The sequence below is a fragment of the Balaenoptera acutorostrata genome, chromosome 9 (assembly GCF_949987535.1).
Source record: "Balaenoptera acutorostrata chromosome 9, mBalAcu1.1, whole genome shotgun sequence".
In the NCBI taxonomy this organism is placed as follows: domain Eukaryota; kingdom Metazoa; phylum Chordata; class Mammalia; order Artiodactyla; family Balaenopteridae; genus Balaenoptera; species Balaenoptera acutorostrata.
Genome location: NC_080072.1, coordinates 93,795,637 through 93,817,017, shown reverse-complemented (window position 1 = coordinate 93,817,017; position 21,381 = coordinate 93,795,637). Strand labels below are relative to the sequence as shown.

Below are 21,381 nucleotides of genomic sequence, written 5' to 3'. Positions count from 1 at the left end.
AGGCGGGGCTGCGTGCTGACGCACGGCGAGGGCACGGACGTCCTCGAGCCCCGCCCCCACGGGGCCGCCTGCCGGTTGGAACGGCAGCCCCCCGGGGCGCAGGGCCATGAGGCCGGCGCCAAAGTGAGCGCGGCATGGAGGGGCCTGCCTAACTGGGGCCCGTGACCCTGCGTCTTCTGGCTGCGACGCGGGTCCTGCGCACGCGGCGGGGCCGCAGCCGCAGGGCGGTGGGCGCCCGAGGGGCCGGGAGGCGAGCCGGGGCCCCCAGGCGGGTGTGGGCACCGTGTCCACAGCCAGCGTCCCCGAGGCCGCGCTCGGGCCGTGATGACCGGTGAAGCTGCGCTGCGACAGCGCGGCCGACTTCTTCCCTGTGTCCAGTAGTGGTCTGGAGGGGTAAGGAAGCCTGCCTTTCAATTTGAGGGAGCAGAGGGTTTGAGGTCCTCTCTCTTCTATTGCTCTAGTATACTGCATAGCACCTAATAAAATACTGGGTTATAGTTGACATTTAAATCGCTGATTCAGCATCAAGATTGGGAAGTATCATTGGAAATGAAAATAGGAGGAGTCTTAAGATTTTTAGGTTTTTCTTTTTTTCCCTGTGTCTCAAAACGTATGTAGTATTTTACTGAGTGGTTGGGAATAAAGTTTGCAGTATTCAGTGTATTCAGTTTTAGTATCTAAATAGAATTAAACTGCTGCTGTAAACTGGAATAACGCATTGTTACTGACAAGTTTTCGAATGCGTCTGTTCGTCAATTACCTGTTTGGGAAGATTGTAGTTAATGATTTTAAGAATGTGGCTATAAACCTCCAATTGACTCAAGAAAAGCAAATAAGTCAAGATTAACAAATGTATAGGCTCTTCATCTTATTGTGTGTGTGTTTTTTTTTTCTTTCTTTCAGTTATTTGTCAAGGTGTTAGGAACTCTACCACTCTTAAGACAGTAAACTTCACGGGGTGTCATCTGACATGGCAGGGAGCAGATCACATGGCCAAGATCTTAAAGGTGATTTTTTTATGTTTGAACTTTCATGAAAACATATGTGATTGAAGCACATTAATATATTGATACAGATGGCATTTAATTTTTGTCTTTTGATACGTGTGAGTGCAGCTTTCGTTTTGTTGAAAGAATATGACCAGTTTTCAGTTTGGGATTCTGCCATGTAGTAAAGATAGTCCACTTAATTTTAGAAATAAGAGATTTAATATATAATAATATTTTAATGTATTTTTAGTTACTGAACACATTGATTGTGATACTGTGAAAAAACTATGCCATTATGGTCTTCAAGACTTAACTGAATCAAGTGTTTACTAGCTGCTGTAGTTTATAAACTAATAAAAATCACTACATCAGCAATTTGTAAATACAGTTTTAAAAATAATGCCTGAACAACTTTACAGTGGTTATAATTCCTGTATTTAGGCCTAAAGTTATTTAATAATTTGACATGAAGCCTTCTGAATAGTTTGATGGTGCAGATCAAGGGTAGGTAAACTATGGCTGGTGGGCCAGATCCAGCCCGTCGCCTGGTAAAGAAAGTTACTTTGGAACATAGTCGCACCCATTGTTTACCTGATAGCTATGGCTACTTTCACCCTACGCCAGTGGGGTTGAGTAGTTGCAACAGAAACTGTATAGCCCACAAAGCTGGAAATGTTTAAATTTAGATTTTAAAAATTGAAAAATTCTTTGAGCCTCTACAGGGCAAGTCCATTGACCCCTGTGGTTGAAAACAGTCAAGAACTTGGGTGCCTAAGCCAAATGGCCTAGGTTCAAATTCCCTTTCTCCCATTTCATAGCAAGTGACCATGGACAAATCACTTAACCTCTGTGCCTCATTATGAGGTTTAAATGAACTCATCTGTATAAATAGTGCCTGGCGCATACTAAGCACTGTGTAAGTGATTGCTGTTATTTCTGCTTGGAGCTTTTATAAGGTATTGTTAATAGAAAAATGACCCTAATGATGTTCGTTTTAGAGTGTCAAAGGCACTTTGAGTCTTTTATTTTTTTCAAGAATGTAATAAGACTTTTTTCATTTAAAGTCAGTGTTCCCTGTTACCAAACTTTATTTTATGAATATAAAGAATTGAATGTCTTTAAGACAATACTTGTGGTTAAATGTCAAACCACTATTTTCCCAAGGCGCATCCAACTGGCTGTGCATAGTCCAGGCCTCTAAAGTTTGTGTGCGTACCGTAGGGAGCATGTGAGATCCATTTTGTAAATACAGTTTTTAAAATAATGCCTGGGACTTCCTTGGTGGTCCAGCAGTTAAGGCTCTGCGCTCCCAATGCAGGGGGCCTGGGTTCGATCCCTGCTCAAGGAACTAGATCCCACGTGCCTGTCGTAACTAAGAGCCCACATGCCACAACTAAAATATCCGGCATGCTGCAACTAAAGACCCGGCACAGCCAAACAAACAAACAAACAAACAAATAAATAGTTTTAAAACATAAATAAAATGATGCCTTAGGAGTTAGGAAAAGAACATATTAGAACCTGTTTAGCTTTGTATCATTTAAACACTATCTGTGTAGTTTATAATGTACATACATTATATGTATAGAACTTCATGTATATAATTTGTTAAAAAATAAGATGCATATTAAAAAGTTTTCTTATGGGTTGCCCAGTCAGGTGTTTGGAGACCATTGGAGGACAGAATGATGACATTTAGAGCCTCAGCAATGATAGAATTTAGAACCAATTCCCTGACTTAGAAGATAAGGAAAATAATTCATAGACTGTAATTGAGTTGTCCAACTTGACATAACTGTTCAAGAGCAGGTCATCCAGTGGCTGGAATCTAATCACTGACCAAGTAGAATCTGGGTCACTGGACTCGTAAAGCAGCAGTGACTGTTTAATTTCTCAGGTTGATTCTCCTGGCATATATGCTTGATATGTGTGTGTGTAAATCTCTGACATAATAAGCCATACTCAGTAGGCACACCCCGTTTCCTTCTTCAGGCATCTTAATTTCATCCCATTAAATCTTTGAAGTATCAGACTACCGGAAGGCATGAAGAAACCTGGGCTGAGAGTCTTCGCTCCAGGAGACCTGATCTTGACTGTATGGCTGGCTTGAGGCGCGTCACTCTGAACGGCCACACGCTCATCGGTGACCTGGGTGCACGTGCTTTGGCAGAATCTCTTAGGGAGGATTTGTGGCTTGGAGGTAAATTCTAAAATTGAAAATATGGAATTTTTAATATGATATATGCTTAGCTTTTGGCATGATACTGTTGTGATAGGATTTTTTTTAAAGCCTCAATTTACTGATAACTTTTATTTTGCTTTTAATCTGTCTCTAAGAGTTGCATATATTCTTTATAGCAAATACAGAGTAACAAGAGAACAATTACCTATAATCTTAATACCCAGACTTAATCACTGTTCATTTTGGTGCATACACTTTCAGTCTTTTATTTTTCTATAAATATATTTGTACACTTAGTGATTACAAAAATAGAATTGTAGTATACTTGCTATTTCATATTCCTGCTTTTTTCACTTAATGATGTATCATGTAGTATTCCATCGTATTGATGTCCCATAGTTTAATCAATTCTTTGCAATTCGATTTACACAGTTTGCTTTTCCCTGTCGGAAACAATGTGAATACGTTGTATGTACGTCTCTGTGTTCACTGGGATTACTTCTGTAGAATAAGGTCCTAGAAGTGGAATGACTAAGTGTGACATATTTTTAAGACTTTTTTTTTTTTATACTGCAGGTTCTTATTAGTCATCAGTTTTATACACATCAGTGTAGACATGTCATTCCCAATCGCCCAATTCAGCACACCACCATCCCCACGCCACCGTGGTTTCCCCCCCTTGGTGTCCATACGTTTGTTCTCTACATCTGTATCTCAACTTCTGCCCTGCAAACCGGTTCATCTGTACCATTTTTCTAGGTTCCACATACATGCGTGAATATACGATATTTGTTTTTCTCTTTCTGACTTACTTCACTCTGTATGACAGTCTCTAGATCCATCCACGTCTCAACAAATGACTCAATTTCGTTCCTTTTTATGGCTGAGTAATACTCCATTGTATATATGTACCACAACTTCTTTATCCATTCGTCTGTCGATGGGCATTTAGGTTGCTTCCATGTCCTGGCTCTTGTAAATAGCGCTGCAGTGAACATTGGGGTGCATGTGTCTTTTTGAATTACGGTTTTCTCTGGGTATATGCCCAGTAGTGGGATTGCTGGGTCATATGGTAATTCTATTTTTAGTTTTTGAAGGAACCTCCATACTGTTCTCCGTATTGGCTGTATCAATTTACATTCCCACCAACAGTGCAAGAGGGTTCCCTTTTCTCCACACCCTCTCCAGCATTTGTTGTTTGTATATTTTCTGATGATGCCCATTCTAACTGGTGTGAGGTGATAGCTCATTGTAGTTTTGATTTGCATTTCTCTAATAATTAGTGATGTTGAGCAGCTTTTCATGTGCTTCTTGGCCATCTGTATGTCTTCTTTGGAGAAATGTCTGTTTAGGTCTTCTGCCCATTTTTGGATTGGGTTGTTTGTTTCTTTAATATTGAGCTGCATGAGCTCTTTATATATTTTGGAGATTAATCCTTTGTCCGTTGATTCGTTTGCGAATATTTTCTCCCATTCTGAGGGTTGTCTTTTCGTCTTGTTTATGGTTTCCTTTGCTGTGCAAAAGCTTTGACGTTTCATTAGGTCCCATTTGTGTATTTTTGTTTTTATTTCCATTACTCTAGGAGGTGGATCCAAACAGGTCTTGCTGTGACTTATGTCAAAGAGTGTTCTTCCTACGTTTTCCTCTAAGAGTTTTATAGTGTCCGGTCTTACATTTAGGTCTCAAATCCATTTTGAGTTTATTTTTGTGTCTGGTGTTAGGGAGTGTTCTAATTTCATTCTTTTACATGTAGCTGTCCAGTTTTCCCAGCACCACTTATTGAAGAGACTGTCTTTTCTCCGTTGTCTATCTTTGCCTCCTTTGTCATAGATTAGTTGACTGTAGGTGTGTGGGTTTACCTCTGGGCTTTCTATCTTGTTCCATTGATCGATGTTTCTGTTTTTGTGCCAGTACCGTATTGTCTTGATTACTGTAGCTTTGTAGTCTAGTCTGAAGTCAGGGAGTCTGATTCCTCCAGCTCCGTTTTTTTCCGTCAAGACTGCTTTGGCTCTTCGGGGTCTTCTGTGTCTCCATACACATTTTAAGATGATTTGTTCTAGTTCCGTAAAAAATGCTTTTGATAATTTGATAGGGATTGCATTGAATCTGTAGATTGCTTTGGGTAGTATAGTCATTTTCACAATATTGATTCTTCCAGTACAAGAACATGGTATGTCTCTCCATCTGTTGGTATCATCTTTAATTTCTTTCATCAGCGTCTTATAGTTTTCTGCATACAGGTCTTTTGTTCCCTAGGTAGGTTTATTCCTAGGTATTTTATTCATTTTGTTGCAGTGGTAAATGGGAGTGTTTCCATAATTTCTCTTTCAGATTTTTCATCATTAGTGTATAGGAATGCAAGAGGTTTCTGTGCATTAATTTTGTATCCTGCAACTTTACCAAATTCATTGATTAGCTCTAGGAGTTTTCTGGCGGCATTTTTAGGATTCTCTATGTATAGTATCATGTCGTCTGCAAACAGTGACAGTTTTACTTCTTTTTTTCCAACTTTTATTTCTTTTTCTTCTCTGATTACCGTGGCTAGGACTTCCAAAACTATGTTGAATAATAGTGGTGAGAGTGGACATCCCGTTCCTGATCTTAGAGGAAATGCTTTCAGTTTTTCACCATTGAGAATGATGTTTGCTGTGGGTTTGTCGTATATGGCCTTTATTATGTTGAGGTAGGTTCCCTCTGTGCCCACTTTCTGGAGAGTTTTTATCATAAATGGGTGTTGAATTTCGTGAAATCTTTTTCTGCCTCTATTGAGATGATCATATGGTTTTCATTCTTCAGTTTGTTAATATGGTGTATCCCATTGATTGCTTTGCGTATATTGAAGAATCCTTGCATCCCTGGGATACATCCCACTTGATCGTGGTGTGTGCTCCTTTTAATGTGTTGTTGGATTCTGTTTACTAGTATTTGGTTGAGGATTTTTGCATCTATATTCATCAGTGATATTGGTCTGTAATTTTCTTTTTTTGTAGTATCTTTGTCTGGTTTGGGGATCAGGGTGATGGTGGCCTCAGAATGAGTTTGGAAGTGTTCCTTCCTCTGCCGTTTTTTGGAAGAGTTTGAGAAGGATGGGTGTTAGCTCTTCTCGAAATCTTTGATAGAATTCACCTGTGAAGCCATCTGGTCCTGGACTTTTGTTTGTTGGAAGATTTTTCATCACAGTTTCAATTTCATTCCTTGTGGTTGGTCTCTTCATATTTTCTGTTTCTTCCTGGTTCAGTCTTGGAAGGTTATACCTTTCTAAGAATTTGTCCATTTCTTCCAGGTTGTCCATTTTCTTGGCATAGAGTTGCTTGTAGTAGTCTCTTAGGATGCTTTGTATTTCTGCGGTGTCTGTAGTAACTTCTCCTTTTTCATTTCTAATTTTATTGACTTGAGTCCTCTCCCTCTTTTTCTTGATGAGTCTGGCTAATGGTTTATCAATTTTGTTTCAATTTTGTTTATCTTCTCAAAGAACCAGCTTTTAGTTTTATTGATCTTTGCTATTGTTTTCTTTGTTTCTATTTCACTTATGTCTGCTCTGATCTTTATGATTTCTTTCCTTCTGCTAACTTTGGGTTTTGTTTGTTCTTCTTTCTCTAGTTCCTTTAGGCGTAAGGTTAGATTGTTTACTTGAGATGTTTCTTGTTTCTTGAGGTAGGCTTGTATAGGTATAAACTTCCCTCTTAGAACTGCTTTTGCTGCATCCCGTAGGTTTTGGATCGTCGTGTTTTCATTGTCATTTGTCTCTAGGTATTTTTTGATTTCCTCTTTGATTTCTTCAGTGATCTCTTGGATATTTAGTAACGTATTGTTTAGCCTCCATGTGTTTGTGTTTTTTACGTTTTTTTCCCTGTAATTGATTTCTAATCTCATAGCGTTGTGGTCAGAAAAGATGCTTGATATGATTTCAATTTTCTTAACTTTACTGAGGCTTGATTTGTGACCCAAGATGCGATCTATCCTGGAGAGTGTTCCGTGCGCACTTGAGAAGAAAGTGTAGTCTGCAGTTTGGGGATGGAATCTCCTATAAATATCAATTACATCTATCTGGTCTATTGCCTCATTTAGAGCTTCTGTTTCCTTATTTATTTTCATTTTGGATGATCTGTCCATTGGTGTAAGTGAGGTGCTCAAGTCCCCCACTATTATTGTGTTACTGTCGATTTCCTCTGTTATAGCTGTTAGCAGTTGCCTTATGTATTGAGGTGCTCCTATGTTGGGTGCATATATATTTATAATTGTTATATCTTCTTCTTGGATTGATCCCTTGATCATTATGTAGTGTCCTTCCTTGTCTCTTGTAACATTCTTTATTTTTTAAATTTTTTTATTTTTTATTTTTTTTAATTATTAACACCTTTAGTTATTATTTATATATTTATTTATTTATTTGGCTGTGTTGGGTCTTCGTTACTGTGCAAGGGCTTCCTCTAGTTGCGGCAAGCGGGGGCAACTCTTCATTGCGGTGCGCGGGCCTCTCACTATCGTGGCCTCTCTTGTTGCGGAGCACAGGCTCCAGATGGGCAGGCTCAGTAGTTGTGGCTCACGGGCCTAGTTGCTCCGCGGCATGTGGGATCTTCCCAGACCAGGGCTCGAACCCACGTCCCCTGCATTAGCAGGTAGATTCTCAACCACTGTGCCACCAGGGAAGCCCCATTCTTTATTTTAAAGTCTATTTTATGTGATATGGGTATAGCTACTCCAGCTTTCTTTTGATTTGCATTTGCATGGAATATCTTTTTCCGTCCCCTCACTCTCAGTCTGTATGTGTCCCTAGGTCTGAAGTGGGTCTCTTCTAGACAGCATATTTGTGTGTCTTGTTTTTGTATCCATTCAGCCAGCCTGTGTCTTTTGGTTGGAGCATTTAATCCATTCACGTTTAAAGTAATTATCGATATGTATGTTCCTATGACCGTTTTCTTAATTGTTTTGGGTTTATTTTTGTAGATCCTTTTCTTCTCCTGTGTTTCCCACTTAGAGAAGTTCCTTTAGCATTTGTTGTAGAGCTGGTATGGGGTTGCTGAATTCTCTTAGCTTTTGCTTGTCTGTAAAGCTTTTGATTTCTCCATCGAATCTGAATCAGATCCTTGCCGGGTAGAATAATCTTGGTTGTAGGTTCCTCCCTTTCATCACTTTAAGTATATCATGCCACTCCCTTCTGGCTTGTAGAGTTTCTGCTGAGAAATCAGCTGTTAACCTTATGGGAGTTCCTTTGTATGTTTTTTGTCGTTTTTCCCTCGCTGCTTTCCGTAATTTTTCTTTGTCTTTAATGTTTGCCAGTTTGATTACTATGTGTCTCAGCGTGTTTCTCCTGGGGTTTATCCTGTATGGGACTCGCTGCGCTTCCTGGACTTGGGTGGCTATTTCCTTTCCCACGTTAGGGAAGTTTCCGACTGTAATCTCTTCAAATATTTTCTCTGGTCCTTTCTCTCCCTCTTCTCCTTCTGGGACCCCTATGATGCGAATGTTGTTGCATGTAATGTTGTCCCAGAGGTCTCTTAGGCTGTCTTCATTTCTTTTCATTCTTTTTTCTTTATCCTGTTCTGCAGCAGTGAATTCCACCATTCTGTCTTCCAGGTCACTTATCCGTTCTTCTGCCTCAGTTATTCTGCTATTGATTCCTTCTAGTGTAGTTTTCATTTCAGTTATTGTATTGTTCATCCCTGTTTGTTTGTTCTTTAATTCTTCTAGGTCTTTGTTAAACATTTCTTGCATCTTCTCGATCTTTGCCTCCATTGGTTTTCCGAGGTCCTGGATCATCTTCACTGTCATTATTCTGAATTCTTTTTCTGGAAGGTTGCCTATCTCCACTTCATTGAGTTGTTTTTCTGGGGTTTTAGCTTGTTCCTTCATCTGGTACATAGCCCTCTGCCTTTTCATCTTGTCTGTCTTTCTGTGAATGTGGTTTTTGTTCCACAGGCTGCAGGATTGTAGTTCTTCTTGCTTCCGCCTTTTTAAGACTGTTGATACACATTGCCAAATTACCATCCAGAAACGCTATGCCAATTTGTAGTCCACGCCAACAGTGGATGTGAAGCCTGCCTCACTCAAACACTGGCTTGTAGCACTTTTAAAAAAGTGTAAAACTACAAAAATGAGTACCTCTCCCTTTTTCATGCAAGTGGGATTACTCCAAATTTCATAACTTTTTTCAGTTAATTTAGCAAGTCAGTAAATTTGCATCTAGTGCATCATTTTTTGTGACTGTTCAGTGTTCCATTATATGAATATGCCACAGTACACATAGCTTCTCCATTCTTGTATATAAGCTACGTCCAGTTTTTCAGTTCCAAATAGTACTCTGATATGTATCCTTGCCTGTATCTCTGACTATTTCTTTTGGTTAAATACTTAGAAAGAGAGTTGTTGGATCAAAAGGGTATACGCATTTTAAAGGCTTGGCTTAATCTGATAGGAGAATAACCACATTTTGTTTTATTTTGTATTCCTTTGATTTACTGGTGGGTTTACTGGCTGTTTGTATTAATTTGGCTAGTTGGTTAATTATACCCTGTGTCCATTCTTCTGTAGTGAGGGGTTGTAACGGTTGTATCCTATCCTGTCAGATCCATATGTCTGACTCTCTGTTTCTGTGTGCCGTGGGGTGTTGAAAGACTCCAGTTATTTTAATGTGATGCTCCACACAAGACTTAAAAAAATGACTCATGATAGTTGCCTTTCATGTAGTATTTTTTAATACCTGCGCTTTTGTGATGATCCCTTTTGTTTAAGTGAGTAGGTTGTTCAGCCCCAGAACTACTAGAATTCATGATCATTTGTTCTAGTTTTTGTCTGACCTTTTACTGAGAGAGTTCTTGACCATCATACTTTCATGATAGGTTTTTAGTATGTACTGTGTCTTCACACATTCTTTGAATTTGTTATTATTTGTATCCTCCTAGACTTGTCTTTTTTGCTCTAAAACTAACAGTTAGTACATTTCTTCTCTTTCATTTTCCCCTTGTAACTAGTTAGAAGTGTGATTTGAAGCTCAAGATCATGATCAAAAGAATGCAGTGCCTTTCTCAGCTCCACCAGTTTTTGCTTCTGAGGTTTACATGCCACTGCTGCCCTTGCTAATTATGAACGGAGATTCATTTTGTGATTTTTTTTCTCATGGGTTATATACAGTTATTCTTCAGTACTGTAATTGTAGAATATGTTGGACGATTTATTGGTACTAAAGGCAGGGTTATCATTGCACATCCAAAAAGTGCTTTTTTTTGTTTTGTTTTGTTTTTGTTTTTTGCTTTATTGGCGTATAATTGGTTTACAATGGTGTGTTAGTTTCTGCTTTGTAACATAGTGAATCAGCTATACATTTTCATATATCCCCATATCTCTTCCCTCTTGCGTTTCCCTCCCAGCCTCCCTATCCCACCCCTCTAGGTGGTCACAAAGCACCGAGCTGATCTCCCTGTGCTGTGCTGCTGTTTCTCACTAGCTGTTTTACATTTGGTAGTGTGTATATGTCCATGCCAGTCTCTCACTTCGTCCCAGCTTACCCTTCCCCCTCCCCGTGTCCTCAAGTCCATTCTCTACACCTGCTTCTTTCTTCCTGTCCTGCCCCTAGGTTCTTCATAACCATTTTTTTTTTTAATTCCGTGTATATCTGTTAGCATACGGTATTTCTTTTTCTCTTTCTGACTTACTTCACTCTGTATGACAGACTCTAGGTCCATCCACCTGACTACAAATAACTCAATTTCGTTTCTTTTTATAGCTGAGTAATATTCCATTGTATATATGTGCCACATCTTCTTTATCCACTCATCTGTCGATGGACACTTAGGTTGCTTCCATGTCCTGGCTATCGTAAATAGAGCTGCAATGAACATTCCAAGAAGAGGTTTTTAAATTGGATTATGCAGTATGTGTGTGTGTATACGTTTCTGTTTCTTTCCATACCCAAAATTACAAAGCTGCCATGGCTGGTCTTGTGCAGGACTCTTGCACACGTGAGAAAATGAGAGTTGTCTATATGTTAAATCTGTATGGACTTCGCAAGTGACCTTTTGTCTTTCATCGAAAGCACTTGACCTGCAGCAGTGTGGCCTCACCAGTGAAGGAGCAAAGGCTTTACTAAAGGCCCTTGAAAGCAACAGAACTCTGGTCGTTTTGGATATAAGAAAAAAATCCACTTGTTGGTATGTGGTCACTTTTTTTTTAAAATTGATTAACACATAGCAAAACAAAAAGAGTTTGTTCACGTATTGACAGTTTTTAAAACTTAACGTGTTTCACTTTCCTCATCGTATACAGTTGTCCCTTGAACAGCTTGGGGGTTAGGGGTGCCGCCCCCCACGCAGTTGAAAATCTGGGTATAAGTTTATAGTCAGTGGTTCCGCATCTGTGGATTCAACCAACCTCGGCTCGTGTAGGACGATAGTACCTATTTATTGAAAAATATCCGTGTGTCAGTGGACCCGCGAGGTTCAAACCCATGTTGTTCAAGTGTCAACTGTACTTTTGTAATGTTGCACTTCCCTTATGTTTTTAGCAGATAATGTACTAATTAAAGTGAGTTATACCTTTAAATTGTTCTTATCTCTACTCTGAATAGAGGTGACCCTAGATACTAAGCCTGCTTCCACCAAGAGCGTTATTTCCTTGTTGTGCAACCTCTGAATTCTTGCAAGGAGTACTTTATTCATATGTCAGTTTCACAAGTAATTTATTTAATAGCTTCTGTGTGCCAGATACGGGTCAGGCACTAGGGATAAAGCAGTGAACCAGACAGACAGAAGTCTTACCCTTGTGGAGCTTACATTCTAGTGAAGGGGTTCAGACAGAAATGAGTAAACAGATAAGTAATATAATTTTAGATAGTAGGAAGTGCAAAAATATCTTAATGTAAGGAGAGTGAGTGGGGGCAGGTAGGACTCCATTGGATAAGTTTGTTAGGGGACAGCTTCACTGGAGAAATGGCATTTGAACGGAGAGCTGAATGAAGAGAGGAGCAAGCCATGGAAGATCTGGGGTAAGCACATTCCAGGACAAGGAGGCAATGAGTATGCAGGCATGTAGGTGGGTGGAGTATTTAAGGAAAAGCAAGGAGGCCAACATGGTCAGAGTAGTGAGTGAAGAAGAGTGTGGTATGACGTGAGGTCAAGGAGCTAGCCAGGGGTCTGATCTTGTAAAGTCTTGAAGGCCAGAGTAAAGGTGTGGATTATTCTAAATGAGTAGAGGGTTTTGAACTGGAAAAAGGCATGATCCAAATAGTATCTCAATAAGATGACCTGGTATAGAGAATAGACTTGGGGGGATAAAGAAGAGAAACAGGGAGACCAGTTAGGAGACTATCACAGTGGTCCAAATAAGAGATGTTTATGGCTTAGCTTAGGTTGGAAGTTTGGAGCAAGTGAAAAGTGGTTGAATTCAGGTTGTGTTTTGAGGGTGTAGCTAACAGGGCTTGCCGATAGATTAGATGTGGGGTATGAAGGAAATAGTAACAAGGAGACAAGTCGTTGATGATTATGTGTGCAACTGGGTGGTATCATTTAGAAGAAGGGGGCTGATGGGAGGAGCAGCTTTTGAGGGAATATCAGGACTTTGGTTTGTTATCTTAGATGCGCTTTAGGTATCTAAGTGTCTGGACAGTGCTCAGACTGTACTTTCTATCCAAAGGTATCCAAAGCCACTTTAGATGCAAAATGTTTAAAGTTGACCTTTGCTGCTGCCAAAATAGTAGCCATTGGGGGCAGTCTGCAAGGTGGCATCTTAGGTTTTTGAGGAAGAAATTAGAATACACAAAGGGGGAAATAAGTGTATAATTCCATAATGTAGATTTCATATTTAATTTTATGGGAAAAGCAATAATTAGTTGGCTTTTGGTTTTAAATGGAAATAGCCACTCACTGGGAAATAATTAGTCTAATTTCAATTTATTTTACTTTAGATCAGTCTGTGATGAAAGCAGTTATCCAAAAACTTCTCCAGATGGAAGGAGTGCCAAGTCAGAGGTATATAACATGTTTTAGTTCTCTCGGAAGAATTTCTCTTTAATGGCTTGTTTTTCTTTCTTTCTTAAAAGAAAATTATCAAGGTACTTTCTGCCACCTTAAAACTAAGTTTTTAGTCCAATGAAATGGCTTTTCTGTTTTTGAAAATGTTGTGTGATGCCTTAATTTAGGTTCCCAGAAATGCAGATTGAAAACCTTTGATTAACTTGAAGTATCTTAATTTCCAATGAAGATCAAACCCTCCTAAATTACCTGTAACTTAAATGGCATATTTATCATTTCTGTCTCAGTACCAGTGGATAACTTCTCCATCGGTGAAGGAACCATCCACAACTGCTAGACAGAAAAAGAGAACTATAATTTTGGGAAGTGGTCGAAAAGGAAAAGCTACTATTAGAATTGGTTAACTCTTTCTTGTTTTTAATGCTACTAGAACTTATACCCCTTATGTTTTCCGATGTGCTAAAATTAAAACAGCCAGTATTAACCACATGCATATTAGGAGGCCTATATTAGGAGTCGCCAAGTGTGTCGGGTGCCGTGGACAGCTGAGGCACGTTTAGCCCAAAGGCAAGTTGCAGCGCATTGCAGAGAGCAGACGAAATACCCGGTGGTGAAAATTCACTGTTGCTAAGGGTTGAAACGAACCAAGAATTCCTCCTGTTTCTCAGGGTGTTCCGTTTGGCTGTTAATGAAATGTATTTCCAAGGAAGGCAGGCACGTGGCTGAAAAGGCCAGCGGTGCCTGGGGGTCACAGCGAGACCCTCCCATCTCGCCCCCTCGGCCATCCTGTGCTCTGGGAGCAGAGCTCTCAGCTACAGGTGAAACATCGTAGCTTCCATGTCCGGATTCTCAGATTTTCTCAAGTCCTTTAAAGGCCCCCTTCTCTGAGTGGTGCTTGACCTGCTGGTGTTTGGGGCGGGAGGGTGGGCTGGGTGGAGGGTCTGATCGCCATCCTGAGGGAAGGGCTTTGGAGGCCAGTGTGCGCCTGAGACCAGGGGGCCCAGTGCCCGTGTCCGAGGGGAGCCTAGCGCTGACTCCAGCTGTGTCGCCCTCCTTCCCGACAAGCCAGCAAAGCCTGTCGCTCACCTTCCTGGCTGTGCTGCTTACACGTGCCCTCTGGGAAGGCCAGCCTGGCAGAGCTCTGTTCCTGCCCTCTGGGCTGCTGGTAACTGAGTACCTAGCCTGGGTGCTGGAGGGGAGGATCCATAGATGGTGGAGGCCCAGCGCCTGCCCAGGGTGCTGCCCCTCTGCTGAGGGACGCTCGCCCAGCTGGTTAGACCTGTTCGCACCCAACTGCCCACAGTCAGCACCCAGGCTAGGAACAGCAGCCTCCCCATTTCCTCGGTGTCTTCTAGTTTTGTTCCTTTCTTCTTTTCGCCGCCTTCCTCCCCAAAGAGGCAAGATACTGATGTTCAAGAACCAACTCAGGCCATGATTTTCCAGCTAAACTCATGACAGTTGTGCACTTCTGAATGACTGGGTAGAAACATTTGCAAGGATGAGCTCTTGGGTGAGGCGCCAGCCCACTTTTCTAGCTTCATCTCTCTTGCTTGGGTGTGGGCACCCCCTGCTGCCCCAGATGCCTTGACTCCTCCATTTTCGTATATTCCTCCTCAGAATGCTGCCACCACCCCATCCTGGCCTTTGGGAAAGTTAGCTGGCTGTTCCCCACAGCATCCTGTCACCCTGGTCCACTCTTTCTAACCTCTGTATGCCCTTCTATGAAATCTTGTCAGGTCCAACTGGAGGAAGACCACCTATAGGTCAATTAGCTTGGGAAGGAACCCAACTGTGTGACCCAGTGTCTTTAAAATAACGTTAAAAAAAAAAAAAAGAAAAAAATATTGTTCTAGAGCTCCTCTACCATCTCTTACCACCATCAGAAAACCACCCCCCAAAAGGGGGACCTCATTCATATTGAAAATAACTTCTTACCGTGTAGGCATTACCTTAGGGCATTCTAGACACTGGGGGAGGGAAAAGCCCTTGGTTTTTTTTCTAACATTCATGTTAAACTTCTTTCCAAATTTGTTTGAACTGTGGTATTCTTACAGGTAGACAATGTTGCTGAACAAGCGTTTGTTTCTTCCCTTTTTCTTCCCCCAGGCTCAAAGATTTGGAAAGAGAGAGTTTAACAGAAAAGGTAAGGTAATCTCCACCTGAACAAAATGTATGATCAAATGTGACCATTTGACCGACACTATGTAGTTCCTAAAAACAAATTTAAGTGGAATTGGCTCTCTTTTCCCTGAAGTTGAGGATAACGTGGATGTTTTTGTCTAATGTGCTGGACTAATAGGCTATTATTGGTTAGCTTTTGGTAACTCATCGAGTTTCCCAGTCTGGGTTCCGTACCATCGAGTCTGGATTATAATTTGTCCTGGTCACACTGTTTTTCCAAATCAGGTTTGTTCTAGTATGCTATTAGGTGTCTGTTTCACCTTTAATCTTTCCATTTTTCACCACTCTGGAGATGGTGTGATATGATCTTAACGAAAACAACAGGAACATGTCTTGTGAATATTTAGTTTCCTTTTTGGCCGACTCAGCATTGCCTGCCATTCAGTCATTGTTGTGTGACCAGGCAGTGTAACTATTTGGGTATTAGTCCATTGGTTCCTACCTTGGGAATGTGGAGACTTGTAAACCTATATCCTTCCCTTAGGAATGCGTGAAGGAGAAATGGAATCTCTTGCCTGAATTTCTGCAGACAGAAATAAAGAATCAGTTATGTGACTTGGAAACCAAATGACATAAAGAAGAATTATCAGAGGTTAAGTCGTCAGCGTCCCGGCGGCTAGAAAACGTTTCCTCCCATGTAACTTGTCTGTGACCAGGGAGGCGGGATCATCCCACCTCTCCATGTTACCTGATAGTTATAAAGGAAGCGCATGTGTTTCCTTATTCTCTCATGGCCACTTGTTGACGTTCACTGCTACTTAAATTATCCTTTCCTGCTGTAGGAGGGCTACCTGGCTGAAGTCAAATCCCTTTTAAATACAGATTTGTCCTTGGAGAACATGCTTTCAGTCGGGAAGTGAATGGATGTCTAGAAAACGGGAGCCAGACAAGTGGTGAGGAGCGCAGAGTGGAAATAGCAGAGAAAAAGAAGTCCCCCAAACCTGTTTCCAAACTTTGCATGCCCAGGAGAAGCAAGTCCGATGGAGAAACAAAATGTAAGAGCACTTGACTCGTTTGAGCTCGTTGGAGTCTGGTACCGCCTAAGGGGAGGACAGACTCGGTGCCATAGGGTCTGTCTGTTCCCCCCACACACAACCCCTCCACCGGCAGTACTTGTTTTTTGTGTATCTTTTTTTTATTTTTATTTTTTGGGGGGTGGGGGGTGACTGTGTTGCTCGGCTTGTACAATCTTAGTTCTCCAACCAGGGATCGAACCCGGGCCCTCGGCAGTGAGAGTGCTGAGTCTTAACCACTGGACCGCCGTGGAATTCCCTCTTGTGTATACTTCTAACTAGCTTAGATATATACTTTAAATTTTTGTCTTCGACCAAGTTATAGAGCATTAGATCCCCAAATGTGGTTGAATTGATGAGGTATAAGAAAACAGGAGCTGCTGATATTTATGACTTGTAAGTGACATGCCTGTTGAAGCTAAACATTTATTCTTAGACTCCTTCCCCGCTTGTAGTCAGAGTAACTCTTCTGGAATTTTTAAAAATAAGAGCCTGGGACTTGAGCTCAGGTCAGGGGCTTGGCCACTTCATCGTTTGACGAAATAAGCAGAGGCTCTGTTTCCTTGTCCGTCTCAGGGTTGGGCCCTTCATACAAGAGCTTGTGTTAAACTGGCCTAGCAAACTGGCAGGGGCTAATTTGATGACTTTATGAAGACGGTGGTTGCTTAGAATAAGAAGAGAAGGGTACTTAATCCGCAGAACCTGGTCTGTGCACCAGCTTGCTGATGCTGAAGAACTGTGCCTTGGCTGTGAACTCTTTATTCCTAGTGGCTTTGTTGTTTCTTTTCTGTAAGCAGCTGAAGTCTCATGGGGCCCCAGGATTACAAGGCAAACTACCAGGCAGACCACCATCACGTCTCATTTCACAAGGGGGTCAGTATATAATGAATGGACAGCCCCCATTTTAGGGGCCAACTGTTTTTGGTAAAACACATAGAGAATTAGTAGGATGTAACTTAGTAATTCTGACTTCCACATTGCTTTTGCCAAGGATAGTAAAATGAACCCCTGTGTACCTATCACCCAGTATCAACAGTTAACAGCTCCTGGCTGTTGTTTCATCTATACTGCCATATGCTCCAAGTGAAAACTATTCCAAATGGATTACAACTCCATACACACCCGTGTCCCCCCAGTTGGATTACTTTGAGACAAATCGGACATGTCATCTTATCCACAAATACGATATTTCTAGATGACAAGGTCTCTTTCTCTGACAAGTTTTTTATTCATATTTTGCTATAATTGCTAACATCTAGCAAACAGTCTTTTGAAGAAGACAAAACATGCCTTACAAAGTGTAACAGTTCCTTACTAACAAATATATAGCAGTGTTCATACCTCCCCTTGTGTTAACAGAGTTTGGTTGATTTGTTCCTTAAGCCTTTCAAGTGATAGATTCCTTATTTTCTTGCCATTTATTTAAAGAAAAGAGGTCTTTTGTCTAATAGCTTCTAGGTCTGGCTGACTGCATCGTTTCGGTGGTGAATGTGTTCCCTTGTCTCCAGTTTTCTGTCAACTGGTAGTTAGGTCTAGAGTCCTGATCAGATTCCAGCTTTGTTTTGTGCGACTTCATTGACGGTATGGGGCTGTCCATCAGAGACATGTAATGTCTCTTCGGTGATTCTAGCAGCCGTTGATCAAAGTCTAGATCCATTATTTCTTAGGGTTTGCAAAACGGTGGTATTCTAAACCTGTCATCCAAAGAAACATTAAGCTCGAAGCTTGTTTTAGTGTCCTGGCAAAAAGGGCTTCTCCTTGGAGGGAAGAGGGTGTCCATGGCCTGAATCTTTCCAAACAGAGGGTACTCTTGGTAGGGAGGAATATAAGTTGTTTTGTGCCCACTGCAAGTCTAGGGTCTGGCTGAGCTACCAGTTGGCCTTACTGTGTGTGACAGCCCTGCCAAACAGAAACCTGAGGAAGACCCTGAAGAAGCAAAATCAGGTGATTCTGTCGATGAGGAAGAAAAAGACCAGGTAGGGCTCGCGTTTCAGTTTCTTAACTCTGCCTTATTTTGGTACACTTGCTGGTAATTGTGAATGTACACTTGGTCTGTGTATGGACCGTAAGTGACTGAGAGGGTGTTAGAACATATCCCTGGACCCAGGGCAGTACGTAGTGTATTATGGTTAGACCCGAGGACTCAGCAGGCCCGTAACTGTGGTGTGTTCTCTCCTGTCTACCTTCCTACCTCTCCAGCTGTCAAGATTTTCCAGTCAAACCAGCAGATGTGATGCGTTTAGAGCATTTCCTTCTGATGTCAGATAAGCTCCTTTCCCACATCTAATCTCTCTATAAAAGCAGAGTTGTCGTGTTACTATGTGTATTGTAATAATGCTGCTTAGACTTTTTAGGTTAGAAAACTGGTGGCTTGCCAAAGGCCTCCAATATAGAAAATGTCAGTCTCTAGCACTGTCCCGTGTGACTTGAGGGGCAAACCTAGATACTACCAGATGGTCACACGCTATCTATTTCATTCCTGCCACAGGATTAGCTGTGTAAGTCGGGAAGTCTGTAGGTTTACAGGTGGGCAGTAAATGTCCTGTTACCTGCTAAAGATGAGTATCCGTGGTTTGCTCTAAGGCAGGGTTTCTCAAGCAAGGCATTGACTTTTGGGGCCAGATAAACCTTTGCTGTAGGTGTGAGTCCTGTGCATCGTAGAGTGTTTAGCAAGGTCCCGACCTCTACTCACTAGATGCCCGTAACATTCCCTCTCTCTCCTCCCAGTTGTGACCACCAAAATCACCTTCAGACTTTCCCAGATGTCCCCTGGGGGGCACAATTGCACTGAGCGAGAAGCACTGGACTCAAGGCTAGCAATATCATTGAGGTAGACTTGACGTCCTGTTGTAAAAGACATACTCATTCTCCTGTTTTTATTTTGGAAATTAGATGCCACTGTTCATGATCCTTATTCAGATGTCTGTAATGAAGTTGAGTCAGACTACCCACTCACAGGTGGGACACTGAGACAGAGGGAAACGGCTTGTCCAAGTCACATGGCCACATCCCTTGCCTCCTAAGAAAACGTGTCGCAAGGGAAAGCAAGCTGGCTCTTGTAATATTGACAAGTGTTTTTTTTTTAAACAAATGTGCCAGTTTTAGAGTTGTTCTTTGCCCTCTAACCTTTTGGAGGGCTTCCGTAGCCTTCAAGCTTCTGAAGAAACGAACTGGGGCCCTCTTTCCCAAGCAGGAAGCAGTTTCACTGGCAGTGTGTGAGAGGCCTTGGGGACTTGGAGGATGAACACTTGTCGCAACAGGGTTTATCCCGATATGCTAGAGTAAGGCTCAGTGCACCACACCGGTGTCATCAGGTAGTGTTTGTTGGTCAAACAAGTAGTACTACAGAGAGAATCTTACTTTAGTCAATTTAAAGTTTTGAGATCTCACTATGTTTTTAAAAACAGGTATTAAATACATGCATTTGGTAAAACAGTACAAAAGCCTGTTTGGTACATAGCAGCCAAAGAAAAACAATGTGGCTATTCCGTGCTGAGCTATGCTGTGAGCGGTATCAAATAGGTACTGGATTCTGAGGCCTTTGTTCAGGAACAAAAAAGAATATAAAAATATCTGATTACCACAACTAAGGAGCCGGCCTGTGGCAACTAAGACCCGGCACAATTAACTAAGTAGCTAACTGACTAACTATTTTTTAAAATCTCATTAATAGGTTTTTAATATGATTTTTAAAAATTTATTTTATTGATTTATTTTATTTATTTTTGGCTGCGTTGGCTCTTCCTTGCAGCGTGCGTGCTTTCTCCAGTTGCGGCGAGCAGGGGCTACTCTTGGTTGCGGTGCATGGACTTCTCATTGCTTGCGGTACGTGGGCTTCTCGTTGCGGTGGCTTCTCTTGTTGCGGAGCACGGGCTCTAGGCACGCGAGCATCCGTAGTTGTGGCTCGCGGGCTCTAGAGCGCAGGCTCAGTAGTTGTGGCGCACGGGCTTCGTTACTCCGCAGCGTGTGAGAACTTCCCAGACCAGGGCTTGAACCCTTGTCCCCTGCATTGGGAGGCGGATTCTTAACCACTGCGCCACCAGGGAAGCCCGAGCTCTAACCTTTTAAAAAAATGTGTTCCTTCCACCTTCATGGAGCAGGCGTAGGGGATGGGGAGGAGTGAGAACCCGATTGGCAGGGGTCCGGTCGCAACCCCGGAAGGGGACGGGGGAGGATCTAAGAGGTGGCACCGGGCCACAGTCGACCCCCAGTGACAGCTAACAGCTGCACTGCTGCCCCTTCCTGCCCCAGGACCTGAGCCCAGATCCCGGGGCGGCTGGAGAAACGCACTGTTTTTGGTGAGATGCTCTTACTTACTGTGTGGAGCTGCTCCGGCTGCCCCGGCGCCCACACCCCTGCAGGGCCCTGTGCCCGTCCTCCCCGCCCCCTGCCCAGGGCTCGGGGAACAGCAGTCTCTGTGGGGCAACCTGCTTCCAAGTCCTTCAGTGACCACGGAGGAGTGGGAACGGGCTGGGCTGCCGGAGAGCCTGGGCATGCAACACCTGAGCTCAGCCCTGGGGGCTCACGTGAGGGCAGGGGCTGGGGGGTGCGGGCGGTGAGCGGAGGGGCCTCCAGCCGGCGTCAGTCTGGGCCCTGGACCCGGGGAAAGGCCTCACCCTCTCAGTCCTGACCTGCCTGCCGCTCGGGAACCCTGTGGCCCACCAGCCCGAGGCCTGTGGCGCCCGCCACAGACTGCCCGGCACACGGCTGGGGTGCCAACGCCACACCTGGTTTTTGCACGGGGACCATCGGGGGGCTTGGTGCACGGGAAGAGGAACAGGCCCCGACACGCCCCTTCCACGTCCATCGAGAAGCGCTGGATGGAAGGCCGGCTGTGCTCCTTTTCGAGCCCCAGGCAATTCGCAGGAACAGCCCTCCCAGCAACGGGGTGCCTGCCCACCGGCTCTGGGCCTGCGACCAGCCCAGAACACAGAAGGCAGAGAAGTGGGTGCAGGGAGCTGAGCCGGGTCTGCAGAAGGGCAGACACCACAGCCTGGTCCACAGCCGACTGGCCCAGGGCGGGTGAGAACGGGCGGGCAGGCTGAGGGGAG

General features: G+C 42.8%; 1 long non-coding RNA gene across 1 annotated transcript; it reads left to right on the top strand.

The window, feature by feature from the left end:
• The first annotated feature begins 56 nt into the window (after positions 1-56).
• LOC102999157 (uncharacterized) lies at positions 57-20,030 on the top strand. The gene is made up of 8 exons (XR_009009239.1): positions 57-393; positions 904-1,007; positions 3,015-3,189; positions 11,204-11,318; positions 13,070-13,133; positions 15,243-15,279; positions 15,802-16,312; positions 17,128-20,030. It is a non-coding gene; the product is annotated as an uncharacterized LOC102999157 (long non-coding RNA).
• Positions 20,031-21,381: the final 1,351 nt, after the last annotated feature.